The sequence below is a fragment of the Odocoileus virginianus genome, chromosome 7 (assembly GCF_023699985.2).
Source record: "Odocoileus virginianus isolate 20LAN1187 ecotype Illinois chromosome 7, Ovbor_1.2, whole genome shotgun sequence".
Classification (NCBI taxonomy): domain Eukaryota; kingdom Metazoa; phylum Chordata; class Mammalia; order Artiodactyla; family Cervidae; genus Odocoileus; species Odocoileus virginianus.
In genome coordinates this window covers 79500857-79514856 of record NC_069680.1, presented here as the reverse complement: position 1 = coordinate 79514856, position 14000 = coordinate 79500857, and the positions used below count along the sequence as shown (strand labels likewise).

The 14000-nt window shown below is 39.2% G+C and overlaps 1 protein-coding gene across 1 annotated transcript in view; it reads left to right on the top strand.

The window, feature by feature from the left end:
* The window catches only part of RYR2 (ryanodine receptor 2), an 803099-nt gene that overhangs the window by 103856 nt on the left and 685243 nt on the right, over positions 1–14000 (top strand). The window lies entirely within an intron of this gene.

The window sequence follows — 14000 nt, the reverse complement described above, 5'->3', positions numbered from 1 at the left end:
AAACATCCCACCCTTGCCTTGTCCCACAGAGTCCAAAATTCTGTTCTGTACATCTGTGTCTCTTTTTCTGTTTTGCATATAGGGTTATCGTTACCATCTTTCTAAATTCCATATATATGCGTTAGTATACTGTATTGGTCTTTATCTTTCTGGCTTACTTCACTCTGTATAACGGGCTCCAGTTTCATCCATCTCATTAGAACTGATTCAAATGAATTCTTTTTAATGGCTGAGTAATATTCCATAGTATATATGTACCACGGCTTCCTCATCCACTTGTCTGCTGATGGGCATCTAGGTTGCTTCCATGTCCTGGCTATTATAAACAGTGTTGCGATGAACATTGGGGTGCACGTGTCTCTTTTGGATCTGGTTTCCTCGGTGTGTGTGCCTGAGGGTCTTATTATTCTCCTGTGAGATAGAAATGAAATGAAAGTTTTCTCCACCTGTCTTATAGAATACCACCATTTATGAACGGGTTTAACATTTATTCTCACTTCTCCAGAAATTGAATTGGAACATCAAGCTGTTTCATGGCTGGCCTTAGGTTATCATATTAGCTTGTGTTCATGTGAAAGGAAGCCCAGACGACCTCAGTGGTATCTTGAAATGGTGCCCTTCTGGGAAATTTTAGGTGAGAAAGCCAGGTACCAATATGTTCTAATGTAAAAGACATTGGCATTTTGATTTGTACATTGGCCTGTTTTTCACTCAGGAAAGCTCATTCGTGGGACTTTGTGTCATGTAACAAATTTGAAGGCTCAGTTTACAATGGAAACCACTACTGTTATTCTACTCCCATGTCTAGAAGCAGCATCTACTGATGTTACCTGTTACCTGTACTGGGCGCTGCTTACTCTTAGGTTAGCAGTGTTAGTGGTGGAAGGGTCTTGGAAAACCAGCCTCAGGATGGTGCCCCGGGACCAAGTCTTTCTCATCTTTGTATCCTCAGTACTTCCCACAGCATCAGCATGTGGAAAGCCCCTGAGTATAGGTCAGGCAGGTATTTTCTTGTATTAGCAGTTGGAAAGTTTTTTCTTTTTTTTTTTAAACAACATAATCTAAACAGCTATCTTCTTTATTCTGTCAGAGAAAAACATTACCAGTAGAAAACGGAAATTGAATCTATGATACATTTTACAGATTTTCAGTAAGAGATTTGCGGAATTTAAAAATGCAGCGATGAAACTCTTGAGTCTTTCACCTGGAGGATTCTGGAAATCCTCCTGGATTTTCTGCCTGAAGGCATTAAGACAAAATCCCATAGATTTTGGCTTCAAAGTGTTTAATTTTGCTTTTGATTGTCAGGAGTCTACTTAACTCCATATGCTGTTGGAAGAAGAGAATTCTAATTTTCTAACACGAGGGGCAAGGGTTTAACTTGGTGGCTTTAGTTTTACACGATCTCTTTTCTTTTAGATCAGAGGGCCATGATTTTGAAGGCAACATTGAAACAAATAGGAATCACAGGAGAAAGTAGACTGGGTTGGTTAATTTTCATCTTGATTTTTACTCTGATTAATTTTAGATCTAGGAATAATGTGCTGTCAGGAAAATAGTTTTTGGGGTCTATTGAATTTTGCATTAAGATGGTACTCTGCTTGATTTTAATTTTAAAATTGGTGTATAAAGACATTAATATTCAGATGCAATCCTGCAGTTGCCAGAACTGTCCAGCATGCTTCTTCTGAAAGGTATTATTACTTACTTAAAAACTGAGCATTTGCCTGTTGTAGTGATGGATATACCAGAGTGAAATAATTATCCTAAAGAGGCAGCCACCCAAACTTTGGTGTTTTGACTCTCATGAAAATGACCTTCAGTAATACCTAGGACATCTCTTGAAATGCCCCTTGAATGATTGGCTTCTATATGTCATTTAGAAATAACAAATTAAATGGTGTTTACTGCTACCACCAAGCTTTAAGCAGGATAATGGCAGGATTGTAGAGTTCAGTTTTTTCACCTGCTAAGTGAAGATAGAAATTATAAAAAATTTCAAGGTGAAATTAAAAAAAAAAATTCAGTGTGTGATATTCAGTGCAACATGTGTGATCTCTATTGCTCTGTTATTGTCGTGTGTAATAATAGAATGTCAAGTTGCTGATGAAGCTGGGTGGTCCTTATAATCCCAGCCCTTTAGGAAATGGAGCTGGCTAGATGTGGAGACAGTGATTTTTAATTACTGGGCCATGATATGGCCATTGATCCAGCACTTGTTTACTAAGGACTTTTATAGTGGTCACTGTGGTAGGTATTGGACCACGTTTGCATTTCTGAAAGGTGATTTAGGGTGTATGTAGAAAGACTGGAATCAGAGTGAATAATTTAGGATCCTTTTGTGGAAGAAGGTCAGGACAAAAAGTAGACAGATATGAGAGACTCTTTGGAGCAAGAATGGACAGAAGTCAGATGGTTAAGAATTGAATTGAAGACATGTTAGAGTGTTCGCTGCTCAGTCATGTCCGACTCTTGGCGACCCCATGGAACGTAGCCTGCTAGGCTCCCCCGTCCATGGGATTCTCCAGGCAAGAAGACTGGAGTGGGTTGCCATTTCCTTCTCCAGGAAGACATGTTAAGGGAGGGAAAATGAATTGTGGATGAGATAAAGGTTTCTAGCATTGGTAAGTGGGTAAATGATGACTTTGTAAGTAGAGACAGGGCATATAGGAGGAAAGGAACAAGTTGGTTGGGGATTGGAAGAAACACAGTGTTTTTCCTAAGAATTCTTCAATTGGAAACTAAATTGCTTTGTGGCTTTTTTTTTTTTTAAGCTTTGCACCTTTGCTGCCTGTCCTTATTCTTACAGTTCAAATTAGGTGATCATATTTACGTGAAGTAATTCTAGTGTGCTAATGCAATGCTTTTGGAGTAATGAATTTGCCATTGAATCAGCAGGCATGGAATAGTTACAGACAGACGGATGTGTATGCAGAGCTTTTTTTTTGGTGATTCTGGAAGGTTATAAACCACAACTGAATAAATATCTTTTAGTTTTTCCAATAAGTCTGCAGACAACCCGCAAAACCATTTTTTAGGCCATTGGTAGAAAATGAACATCATAAATTTAGATGACTCTTCTGTGAGTTGTTGCATATTTTTCATTTAAATAACCCCAAGGCTATGTTTGTATTGGAAATAAAGAAGTAGTCTTCTACTACAGAAATACTGTTTCATCACTGGGCAAAGAGTGCTCTTGAAAAACAGATAAAAATAATGATGCCTTTTAAAATATTCTTGTTTGAAAAATTTAAAAGACATAATTGCTTTAAAAAATTTCTATTCTACAGTATAGTAGATGTAATGGGTAGGTAACTTCGGGGAGATAAATACCATGTAAGAGAAGGATGAGTAGGAGTAAAAACTGCAGCCTGAGAGAGGGACTTTCAGCGACAGTGCTGTCCCGAGAGGACATTGCTAATCTCTGATTATAGCCCTGAAAGGAAGCAGTCACAGGAATTGCAGATTATGAAATCTGCAGTGTTCTTTGCAAATAAGATTCTGGCTTTCTCCTCAATTTAGCTTTGTATTTCTGAACATTCCTAGCTGCTTTGTTGTTCCATTGTTATTTTACAATGATACAAGAGAGCTCACCCAGTAATAAGTGGGTGAGTCTTTGCTTCCATGAGCAAAATGTGGCTGGTAGGGCAGCCTGAGGTCTGTTGAGACTTGCAGAGATTTGATGATGAAGTTATCCAGCTATTCCAGTATGATGTTATCCTCTGGGTGAGGTTGAAGGTGTATGGGCGAAGGAAAGTGAGTTGCAGCTTATTTTCAGTTTCTCACCCCTAGAGAAAAAAAATTGATGTTTCATTATTGCAGAAGTTTTTTGAGTGTTTTAATAAGCACAGCATGAATCTACAACTGGGAAATGTAGTGTATAGCTTTCTATGAAGTTGATTTTATTCTTTTTTTTTATTTAGAATTTTTACTTTTTATTGTGATATAATTGGCATACATTAGTTTTAGGTGTACCACAAGATTCAATATTTATATGTATTGCAAAAGAATCACTACTACAAGTCTAGTTAACATCCATCATCATATATAGTTAAAGAATTTTTTTTTCTTGTGCTGAGAACTTTGAAGATTTACTGTTATTAGCAACTTTCAGGTAGGAGTGCAGTATTATTAACTATAGTCACCATGCATTACATAACATACCCCTGCCTCTGGCAACTACCAATCTGCTGTCTGGGTCTATGAGCTTGTTTTGATTCAAACTAAACTTTTTTAGATTCCACATTTAAGTTATTTTCAGTTTTTGATTGGCCCGTGAGATACTTTGGAACTGCTTATCCTGTTTTCTGAAAATAATATAGCATTTAAATGAAAGAACTTAGTAATGACCTGTGTGGATTTGAACTTTCTTCCTATCTCTAAAGAGATTTTATAGACTTCAGTGTACATAATGTTCACAGTTTAAAGTATATTATGCTTGTGTGTGTTTTCCTAGACTTTGTTCTTCCTGGTTTTCAGAGTAAGATTGAATGCTTTATCACCGTTCATGCTTTCCTACTGCCTTTACTAAGTCTCAGGTGTCATGGTGGGAGATGGGGGAGCAGCTGGACTTCAAGTCTCAGTGGTCTTTATTCCTTTTGGGGTTTACAGTTGTCTCTGTTTTTCAAACTGAATTCCCAGATTCAAAAAAAAAAAAAAACGGGGGGATTCAAATCAACATGTGAAAGAAATGAACAAGCATAATCAGACAGTGAAATACGAAATATATGAAATTAGGGAAAGGACATTAGGTTTGATTTTAGAGTTTTATTGAAGGGGAAGAATAAATGGCTTGATGTGAAACTGAAGGTAGATATTTCTAGTTTTGCAGTGGAAGAACGTCTATTAAATTTTTAATAATAATGTGTTAGTTGGGACTTCCCTGGTGGTCCATTGGTCAGTCATGTAAATGTTCATGTAGATGTGCCTGTGGTTTATTTCTACATGCTTTAGTATTTCGTGCATGGCCAGCTATTCTATGATGACTTATGGAGCTCTCGATAGGATTGGGTTGAATGCGAATGGTTGATACTGGGGCTGCTCCTCTCCGCTGAGAATGGAATTTGGATTCCACGTCTCCAGGAGTTATGGAAGAGGACCATCACCACTGCATCGAGGAGAGGAACACAGGCCTCATGATGTCTTCTCTTTGGCCAGTCTCCTTGACATTTCACCAGCCGTTTACTTACATGATGTGCCTCCGTCTCTGAGGGCCTGTGAATAAGTTTCACGGGCCTGAGGATGAAGTATCTGTTTTAAGGTGGGCCTTTACTGCTCACGTCTATCAGTTCTGCCTAACTCTTGGGCTGCAGATGTCTGGGGAGACATTTAGGCCCTCCTGTGTTTGAGAGACCTGCCCTAGTCCTTCAGTAGTGGCTTGGGTCCTGAGTCCTCACAGCCTCCTATGTATTTCCTTCCATAGCCCTGATAACATGTCACATAGTTCTTAAAATGTGTTCTTTTGCACCTTACGTTGGTAGTATTCTCCACAAAACCCATGATCAGAAAGTTCTGGAGTGGATGGTGTTGATAGTTGCAAAGCATTGTGAACATACTTAAGATCACTGCACTGTACACTGAAAAATAGTTAAAATAGTAAAATTTATGTTAATTATATTCTAACTTTAATGAATCAAAAATGTTTAGGAAACACTCACATTTACCTCCTGATTTTACATTAAAGAATCTGAGAAATCTTAAAACCCTGTTTGACTTTCCTGACTCAGAGTTTGCAAAGCTGGGGCTTTAAAAAAGGCACAATTTCCTATTTAATGTCCAGCTAATTAATATTCTCTTGGATGTTAAATTGCAGTTGCCTACTTATTTCCACACTAAATGGTGATCTCGAAGGTGTGGAGAAGGACCCCTCTGTAGTCCTAGAACAGAGGTCAGATTAAGTTTTTAGTATGTACTGAGGGGAAGGATTTGAAATCATATGAGTTAAAAAAGATTGACAGGATTTGGACATACAAGGGTAAAGGAAAGGACATTAATGAGAGAGAACAAGATGAATAAACATCTGGAATCAAGAGAGTATTGTACACATTTATTGCTGTTGTTCAGTCACTAAGTTGTATCTGACTCTTTTCTACCCCATGGACTGCAGCACGCTAGACTTCCCAGTCCTTCATTATCTCCTGGAGTTTGCTCAAAATCATGTCTCTTGAGTCAGTGATGTTATCTAGCCATCTCATCCTCTGCCACCCCCTTCTCCTTTTGCCTTCAAACTTTCCCAGCATCAGGGTCTTTTCCAATGAGTTGTCTCTTTGCATCAGGTGGCCAAAGTATTGGATCTTTAACGTCATTCTTTAACAATGAATATTCAGGGTTTATTTATTTTAGGATGGTTGGATCTCCCTGCAGTCCAAGGGACTCTCAAGAGTCTTCTTCAGCACCACAATTCAAAAGCATCAGTTCTTTGGTCCTCCGCCTTCTTTATGGTCCAACTCTCAGATCCGTATATGACTACTGGGAAAACCATAGTGTTGACTCCAGGGCCCTTTGTTGACTTTACGCTCCCATGCAGGGGGCGTGGGTTCAATCCCTGGTCGAGGAACTAAGATCCCACATTCTGGGCGGCATGGCCAACAATAACAACAACAAAAAAGATTTAAATGATAGCCAGCTGCATGAGTGAATGGATGGATGAATGAATAAATAAGAAATAGATCTAGTCCTGTGTGTCTTAAGATGAGGCTAAAGGAACTCTGAAGAGTTTGCGTGATGTGCCAGGTGGTAGCCAATGTTGGAAGACATGTGTTTTCCCTCAGACTTGATGTGATCTGGCAGAGAGCAGCATCCCCTTTGTACATGCATAGTCCAGGTTATTCATTGGTGGTAGAAAGTGTTGAGGAAAAAGCAAGAAGAGAAATGGGAACTAATTTATAGATTATCATGTTGGGCCCAGGTCAATGTGGTCTGAGGGCAGTGTACCTAGAAAGGAGAAGGTGATCCAGTGGACAGGAGAGTTCTGTTTAAAATATGAAGATAGAGGTTCCGTATCAGTGCTTTGATGAGAAGAACACTTACATCTTTGTGGCACTTGTGATTCATTTCATTAAATACTTAGTTGATTGTGTACTCAGCAAGGACTGGAAATCAGGGATGCAAAGAGCATGTGGTAGATAGATCCTTCTGGAAAATTTCAGTCTTACAGAGAAATAAAATACAGAAATCCAAGCTATGTTTTAAGACCCATATCAATCACCGTGAAATCCTCCCCTAATGAAAATAGAATCCTATGAAATTATTAATTTGCAGTTGAAAACTTAATTTTGTATCATCTTTTAGTATTTACTGATTGCTTCCTATGTGAGTATGAGTATTATTTTCCCCTCCAGATTGAATATTTGAGGTCAGGGACCATGCCTTATTAATGGAATGATAAATAAGACATGTTAATAGAATAATGTTATGATTCCTGAAGTATGTATCTGACAAACGCATATGATATAAACAGTGAAATCTCCGGATTACTTGTCCTGATACTGAAGGAGTATACCTTAGTACTGGTATTGTTGTTGTGTAGCTGCTAACTTGTGACTGACTCTTTCGTGACTGACCCCATGCACTGTAGCCTTCCAGGCTCCTCTGTCCGTGGGATTTCCCAGGCAAGAACACTGGAGCGGGTTTCCATTCCCTTCTCCAGGGGACCTTCCTGACCCAGGGATCAAACCCACATCTCTTGCATTGGCAGACAGGTTCTTTACTACTGCGCCACCTGGGAAGCCCTTAATACTGTCCAATTTAGAAAACAAGTATATATTTCACGTTAGTTTCATTAAAATCTGGAGTATACACATTAATTAAATATTTTGAAAACAAAAATTTGTCCATTTTTTTGAGAAAAATGTTCTTCAAATGTGTCAATCTAGTTCAACAAGTTTTTTATGGTCTTCCATTACATTTCTTCCTTATGTGTTTAATATTATTTCTGAATTAAGTTCTATTGGTCAATAATACCAAGTGATACTCTTTTCTACTAGATTACTCAGATTATGCCATCCTGGAAGACATTGAAATTTAATGTTTTTTTGTTGTTGTTTGTTTCTGTGCTTGTTTTGGACTTGGAAGAAATGTTTGTGGATTTTTTTTTTTTTTTTTTTTTTTAAGCAGAAGGGATGTTTGAGAATTTAGTTCTAAGTGTCTGGATGTACATTCATTCTGCTTGTAATGGAGTTGTCCATTTTACTAATGTCTACTGACAGCTTCTCATTGATCTTTATAGTTCTTTTCTAGGAAGGTGAAATTCTGCAGGGTCAAGGTGATGGGCTTAAACTTGGATTCCCCCCACCCAATAGATGGTAAAGAAAGTGAAACAAGGAACTAAAAATTGATCGTGAAAATTGATAAAAGAAAAAAATTGCTCTTTGCAATTAAATTCTAAACTATTGTAATTTGTACTTTATTATTAATTATTTGTACATGTAGAAGCATAATAAGTTTCCATAAAGGGGTAATGCATTCCTAGGTGTTAGACCCATGGTGGGATTTTGTTCAGAGTTTTATTCCCCACTGCACTTGTTTTCTTAACAGCCATTTAAAAAAATCATGTAATTTAAACTTGCTTACTAGATAATTAAGTTATACATTGAATGGAATACTGTATTAGGAGATTCTGTTATTTATAGATTAGGAATCATTTGTTTGAACTGTGGGCTATACATGCAGATATTACTGTTAGAAAGAATCATGTAAGCATGGACTTCCCTGATAGCTCAGTTGGTGAAGAATCTGCCTGCAATGCAGGAGACCTGGATTTGATTCCTGAGTCAGAAAGATGTGCTGGAGAAGCGATAGGCTACCCACTCCAGTATTCTTGGGCTTTCCTTGTGGCTCAGCTGGTAAAGAATACACCCACAATGTGGAAAACCTGGGTTCGATCCCTGGGTTGGGAAGATCCCCTGGAGAAGGCTGGAGAAGGAAAAGGCTACCCACTCCAGTATTCTGGCCTGGAGAATTCCATGGACTGGAGAAATCCACTGGGGTCACAAAGAGTTGGACACGACTGAGCGAGTTTGACTTTCAATCATCTGAAAAAATCAAGTGTGTCCAGAGGAATTTGTGATTATAAAGTGTATTTGACTAGGACTTTGAAGTATAGTGAAAGTCACTCAGTCGTGTCTGAGTCTTTGTGCCCCGCTGTGGACTGTAGCCCACCAGGCCCCTCTGTCCATGGAGTTCTCCAGGCAAGAATACTGGAGTGGGATGCCATTTCCTTTTCCAAGGGATCTTTCTGACCCAGGGATGGATGAACTTGGGTCTTCTGCATTGCAGGCAGTTTCTTTACCAATTGAGTCACCAGGACTTTACTTTTTGCTGACAAACAAGATGAGTTTGAGACACTTTTCTAATGATAATCTCAAATGATTTCAATTCCATTTTTGATTTTTGTACCTTTCACACTCTGTAAGATACTCCTGTCTGCACTGTTAGCTAGCAAATTTTTTGGAAAAAGAAAAATAAACCTTGTATATAGTGTTGATAACTAGTTTAAATATAACTAAAGTAAGTATATCAGCTGACAGTTTTTTTCAATTTGTTGATCAATGCATTATTTTTAATTAAAAAAAATCCTGACTCTAATAATGCTCTCTACTTGAATTTGAAGCAAAATATATAAATCATTAGATATCTCTTCCATGTCAATATCCACCAGAATATTTTAAATTGAGAAATTACAAATAGATATCTTCCTCTGCATACTACAGAAGTAGTTGTTTTGGATGACAGTAATACTCATTTCATATATTTATTCCTTCACTCTTTCATAGATACATATAAGTATCCTTGTTAAAGAGATTCTTTTTCTGATGTAAACATTGTGGATCGTAGATGCTGGTGATACAGTAATACTAGGTTTCAAATGAAAGTCTATTGGTTCCAAAACCCACATTCTTTCCACTCCAACAAGGATGGTAAATAGGGTTGTTCACTTATGGAACGTCTATTATATGCCAAGATTTGTTTTTCTGCATTTTCCGTAGGATAGTCCTCAGTGTCCTATTCGGAGAAGGCAACGGCACCCCCCTCCAGTGCTCTTGCCTGGAGAATCCCATGGACGGAGGAGCCTGGTGGGCTGCAATCCATGGGGTCACTGAGAGTCAGACACGACTGAGCGACTTCACTTTCACTTTTCACTTTCATGCATTGGAGAAGGAAATGGCAACCCACTCTAGTGTTCTTGCCTGGAGAATCCCAAGGATGGGAGCCTGGTGGGCTGCCGTCTATGGGGTCACACAGAGTCGTACACGGCTGAAGCGACTTAGCAGCAATTTTATATTATGTTTGGATTGTATTATGAACTGGTAGAGAGTTTCCTTCTGGGGAGAGGAGATTTGGAAGCAGGTTACCCAGGTTTTTACTCTTTTTGTGGATCATTTGTGAGTCTAGAATTTGTAAGTTTATACTGTAAGTTAATACAGAATCATCATGCCATCATGTAATTACATAATGCACTCATCAAATCTTCACTGGACTTTGGTGTGTCAGGTTCAACTCCCCTCCCCCCTGTTGTCTCTGTCCCTTGATCTTAACCTCTATCCCTGATCTTAACCTCTATCATCAAGAAGCTAAAAAAGGTTACATGGAGATAAATAGAGATGTGATGACTAACAGCCATTTTAAAGTTAACAAATGTAAATAGACTTAACAAATACCTGACCAAAAGCATCTTTAAACTTAGCAAGCATTAGCTAGCAGCTTCTGATTATTAGTTGCTATTGTTTTCTTTTAATGTTTTTGGATTGTATGAAAAAGACTTGTTGAATGGTAGAATTTTGAGAGGAAATGTAAGCACAAGTTTAGGAAAATTTGAAAATAGCCATTCCCATACCCTGCAGCCATCCTCACAACTGTTGCCTTTGAAAACTTCCCTGAAAACCACTGGGGAGTTCGGGCTTTATGAGCACGAGCTGCCTGTTCTTGCAGCGAACCTTTCTCTTCTTGTTTTGGTTTGTTTGACCTCACTGTGTTTTGGACACAGGAACTCAGGTTTGACCACAGGGATTGGCAGATTGATCTTTTCTCTTGAAAACTTGAGACAAAAGGAGGAAGCTGGAGACCACTCTTTTTGTTAGCTCCAGGGTGTGTTAGTTTACAAAGATTTGACTAGCTTTTGTGAGCTCTAGAATGTGGCATATGCTTCAGGCCACTGGATATAAAGCAGACAACATGGAGGAGGTAACCTAAGGGCCAGAGGGGCTGTCTTAGCCAGTCTCCAGCTACCCAGGTTTTGTTTTCTTTTTTTCCCCTCCACACTGCAAGGCATGTGGGATCTTAGTTTCCTGACCAGGGATCCATCCAACAGGCCTTGCAGAGGAAGCATGGAGTCTTAAGCATTGGGCCGCCAGGGAAGTCCCACCCAGGTTGTTGATGGAGGGAGGGGGAGATGAAGTCAGACTCTGTTTCTTGCCGGACCCGAAAAGTAGTTTCATTCATGTCCTGGAGTGAATCAGACTCCCTGCCTCGAATTCAGAAAGCTCCCCAAACCAAGAAGCAGTACTCAAGCACTGATTTGTTGACTGATGCTGAGAAATGCTTTGTCAGTGGGGCTGCTTTTTGCAGTTGCTGGGTGGTAGCCTTGGTGAGGCATGCACCTTCTTTGTTCATCAAGCAGTATTTCTTGGCTCTTAGGGTGCAGTGAGGACAGGACACATGCTCTCAGTTGTGCTGAGAGGGAGGTCGGCTGAGGGAGCATAGACAGGCAAGAATAAAGACCAGGAAAGCTGTAGATAATGATGAGGAACAGAAGGTGACAGTGGGAAGCTGTGACAGCAAGTGGCCAGCTGGCTGGCTTACATGGGTTGGCAGGCCGAAGATTTGAGAACTGTTAACGCCAAAGGGCACTTGAGGAGCTTGGAATTAAGGCCCTCCTCCTCCCATGACTCTCTACCTTTTTGACAGCTTTTTATTGTTAAACGTTTGTAAATGCAATGCAGTTCAGGCCAGAGCTCTGCGAATTGATTTTGCTTATCTTTGTTTACGATTTTGTTTCTGCTACTTCCTTTCTTTCCTTTCTTTGTGTTATTTTGTATTGAAGTGCAGTTGATTTAAAATATCATGTTTCAGGTATATAGAACAGTGATTCACTTATACATATATATTGATATTTTATGTCCTTATATGCCTATTCTTCAGATTCTCTTCCTCATTCTGCTTCTGCTAAGTTGCTTCAGTCCTGTCTGACTCTGTGCGAACCCATAGACGGCAGCCCACCAGGCTCTGCCGTCGCTGGGATTCTCCAGGCAAGAACACTGGAGCGGGTTGCCATTTCCTTCTCCATCTCTTCCTTATAGGTTACTACAAAATACTGAGTTAGAGTTTCCTATGCTATACAGTAGATCCTTGTTGGTTACCTGTCTTATGTATAGCAGTGTGTATGTATTATGCTCAGTCTCAAAGGCAATCTTGTCCTTTTTTCCAGAATCACTGGGGCCCTCTCTAGTTCCTTTCCATATCCCATGTACCTGCTATAATGTATTTAATAATCCAGCTCCTTGTAGGAATGTATTTCAGAGAAATATTTGCGAAGTTCATGCTTTTAGATCTCATGTTATTTATTACTCATTTTGTTTCTTATGCCTGGAATGAGAGTGCTGATGGGGAAGGCAGAAGAGGCAGGTAAAGTGGTAGATGGCTGAAAAATCAGTGACAGGAAAGAATTAGACTGATTTTCAGGAGATCAGCTTAAGAATTATTGACAAGTTCATATGCAAATTACTGCTGAACTCAGAAAGGATGAAATTTCTTAAAGTGAATGAGAATCTCTGTGCTTTTGGTTTGCTTCACTGAAAACACTGGAGAAGCAGATTTGTGAAATGCACCTTTTTGAGACTGTCAAAAATCGGGCCCTGGTTTTCATAGTAGTAATTAATAGTAGCAGTGTTAGTTGTTCAGTAATGTCTGAATCTTTGTGACCCCACAGACCTGTAGCCTGTCAGGCTCCTCTGTCCATGGCATTCTCCAGGCAAGAATACTGGAGAGGGTAGCCATTCCCTTCTCCAGAGGATCTTCCTGACCCAGGGATCGAACCCAGGTCTCCTGCATTGCAGGCAGATTCTTTACCATTTGAGTTACAGGGAAACTCTAAGATTGGTATAAATAATGAACTGCCTTTCTCTCCATTACACAATGTTGTTGACTTCATTTTAAATGGTCTTCTTTCATTTGTTATTGAAATTTCAAAATGAAAAATTGTGTGAGGGTGATCTTAATGCTCTAGCCACCACAGCAGGGCGAGCATCATCTGTGGGTGTTATGGATGTGTGTTCCTATGGGGCTGGTCCTGTTAAATTCAGTTGAATCTGGGAATTTTGCTTCTTGAGGACAGTTTCCTGTCATCTGACCTGAGGGTTTTGCTGGCTTCCCTCTGCTTCTCTGAAATTATTTGTGAGCAGCCTCCTGAAAATAATATTAGGCAGCACCAGCAATAAAAGAGATAACTTTCTGCATGAATGTTTTTGGAGGCAGAATGATAAGCCAATTAAACATTTTGTTTTCTGATGCATATGCAACATTTGTACACATGGATGATCTTTTTGAAATATGTGACTTGCTACTGTTTACAGTGATATTTAGACTGAAATCTCTCAGGGCTGGGGCCCAGATTTTCAAATTATTTGGAAAAACTTTTTTAGTAAGTAAAATTAGTCCTATGTTTTAAAATGAATGAACGTAACAGTTCACTGTTGAAAAGCAGGTAAAATCCATCATGTGTTTTATTTATTCTTTACACATGTTATGTCATTGAGTCATGGTATGAGTATTCAAGAAAACAAAATAATTCTCTGGCACGCCTAGGTTTCATGTTGGCAACTGGACACAACAGAGTATTTGCAATTCTAGTTACAAATTGTACTGACTTCCAGAAGGTCTCATTGAGCTGAGAGCACTTGCTGCGTCTCACACCAGTTTAGAGGCAAGGCAATAGAAGCATCTGGGTGTACTTGTTAAGTTCTAGGGTTTCAGTTCAGTCTCTGTACAGCACAGCTTAACAAGGA